Source organism: Haemaphysalis longicornis, unplaced genomic scaffold (assembly GCF_048455015.1).
Source record: "Haemaphysalis longicornis isolate Haplotype H1 unplaced genomic scaffold, Haemaphysalis longicornis Haplotype H1 scaffold_3, whole genome shotgun sequence".
NCBI lineage: Eukaryota > Metazoa > Arthropoda > Arachnida > Ixodida > Ixodidae > Haemaphysalis > Haemaphysalis longicornis.
The window spans coordinates 153,497,046-153,499,780 of NW_027526335.1; positions in this window are offsets into that span (position 1 = coordinate 153,497,046).

Genomic DNA, 2,735 nt, shown 5'->3' on the forward strand with positions numbered 1-2,735 from the left:
TCGTTCTATGCGTCGTAAGCCAATGGGAATCGATCGTGAACCGAGTGTTTCTTACAGCTTTTCGCTTTCCTTTTAAAGCGCTATATGAGAAAGTGCGGCACAAAGGGGTCCTTTTTCATTTTCTGTCTTTTTTGCTATAGAACGAAAGGTGCTGAATATTTTTAGGTGCGGAGCATCTTAGGAGAGCTCAATGTCCGCCCGCGTCCGTGCGCATAACATTTACTATCGCACAAAATCCCACAGGCACCGGCAGGATTCGTGCCTGTATGTGGTAGGCCAGACAGATTTAGTGTCAGACGTCTTACCCATTGGGCTACGACCGCGAGTTAGAACCCGAGAGTCAAACGTCTTACTCCCTGGCCTGTAACGGTGGGGAGTACCTTAGGACCTCCCAATGTCCGTCCACGTCTATGCGTGCACCCGCACCGCCATCCCGCGAAAATCAAGCGAAATTCGCTTTGAGCTGTGAGCTGCAGTTTCAGTTAGGGAATAATCAAGGTGCCACTCACGGCTCAAATCGAATCACCGTCGGGGCGCAAATCGGATGTCACTCGGGGCGAAACTTAGATAATATTATAAGTTGAATATTGTCCGAATAAAAAGACACCTTCTCAAAGGTCCCGTTGTCATAATTTATTTCGTGACCATTGTTATAATTGCCTTATGATCACTGTGGTAGACGGCAAGTGGTTGCACTTTCACTGCGTCAACGTTCTTCCCGAAGGTTAGGTCAATGCACGACACGGGACGAATGGTGGGTACAGTGGTATCGGTGAAACATATGAGCCCAAAGCGCTCCAACATGAAGGTAACTATCCACGCCCCCTCGGGTCTGCTGACATCGACATTGAAATCTCCCACGATGACGATGTAGGTATTGTCGGTAGGCTTAATCTCCCCGATGACATCCACCATATACCTTTCGATCTCTTTCTTCACCGTAGAGGGAGAGATGTATACAGTCGCGATTACCGTGCCATTGTTCAACCTCAGGCCACAGGCATCGACACACATGGACACGAGTGCTCCCCGTGTGGCAGGTAACGGGTAAACTTCCACGCCACTGAGGAACTCGTTCTTCACGTAGATGGCGACGCCCCGGCCCGAGAGTCGACATTCTTGTTGCAGGCGAGTGCGCTGAATCCATCTTCTTGAAGAAGCGCATCCGTCCACGTCTCTGAAAAGCAGAGCAGGTGAATCTTGTCTAGCACGGGGTCGTGCGTAACGTCGACGAAATGCTTGCGCAGAGGACGTATATTAAGGGCGGCAAGTGCAAATGTATGCGGCTGGACCAGTTGGTCATCGCACGCCTTGGTGATGGTGTCTAAACGGTGCGATTCAAGTCGCCTGAACTCGTCCAGCAGATCCCGATGAACGTTGTTCTTTCCGTGATAGAACGCAAAGTTACCCTTTGCGTTGGTCAGGTACAAGCGATTGATATCTGTGCATCTGCTCAAGGCGACGTACACAAGTTTCTTAGGGTGCTTCCGGTCATATTCGTATACAACGGAGGCATAGGTAGCACCCTGGCACTTATGTACGGTGACCGCACTGGCCTGCACTACTGGAAACTGTATACACAATTACGTTTTATTATAGCGCGGGTGTGGTAATCACGGCGCATGCTCTAGTGCGCCGTATACGGTGACCGATAAAGATTATGCATTGACAGCAGACGCGAACGCCCGTGCACGCGCCCTTACTCTTTCACCCTATTCCCCTCTCCGCGCCCCCCCCCCCCCCCTTGGAACACCGTAATACTCAGAGAGGTTTTGCGATTACGGGGGTTTCAGTGGGCCCCACAAGGTGGCGGTACGCTCTTTAGCGATTCTTGTCTACATCGCTGTGTGACCGGAGATGCTCTTCTGAATCCTAGCCATTTACAGCTTCGCTGTAAAATGGCGTTTTATATCACCGCAGTCACGTACCTTTCAATCACTGGAACAAAATAAGAATTCAGAACAAGTTTAGGTGTGCGAACGACGTCACCGGAGCAGCAGTAGGCAGGAAGTTGCATGCGCCTGGATTGAAGCAGTGGGTGTCACAAAAATAAACAATCTTTAGATGCTAGCACCAAGGTCACCGCGGAAGGATTAATTGATAGCGGGGTTTAAGGCGCCGACGCTACACATAAGCGATGAGGCGCGCCGTAGTGGAGGGCTTAAGATTAATTTGGGCCACCTGGGTACCTTTAACGTGCGCTGAAATATTTAAATACGAGAGCTTTCGCTTTTCATTTTCATCAGTAGAACAGCCAACGCTGCCGGAACAGCACCCGCGTGTTTAATGGCCTCAGCAGGACAACGCCTTTGCCTCTTAGCCACCGCGGCGGGTCTCGACACGCAACGACACTGTTTCGAATGTGAGCTATTATTACCGCAAACACCTTTCACGTCACCGTTATGGACGTGCGCCATTCTGTGGGCCAAAACTTCTTTTTCACCACTTCCATTCTGGAAATTGCGGACGAAAGTTTGGATACAGGACAGCCCTACATCGCAATCAGCCAAATAGCACCATAACATGTTCTATTTTTTTACAAGGACAATGGGCGCCCGCTACACTGTAGTCGTAGTTTGGCTGTCGGGATTCAGATTGCGGAGACCTGATCTCTGTCGCTAGGTTACCGTGTTCAATATCTGTGCCAGATAAACCTGGTGAACGTATGGGAGAATAAAAACTGGGAAAACATCAGAGTGCCATAAAATGGACAGTTGGGAGAGTTGGTAGGTAGT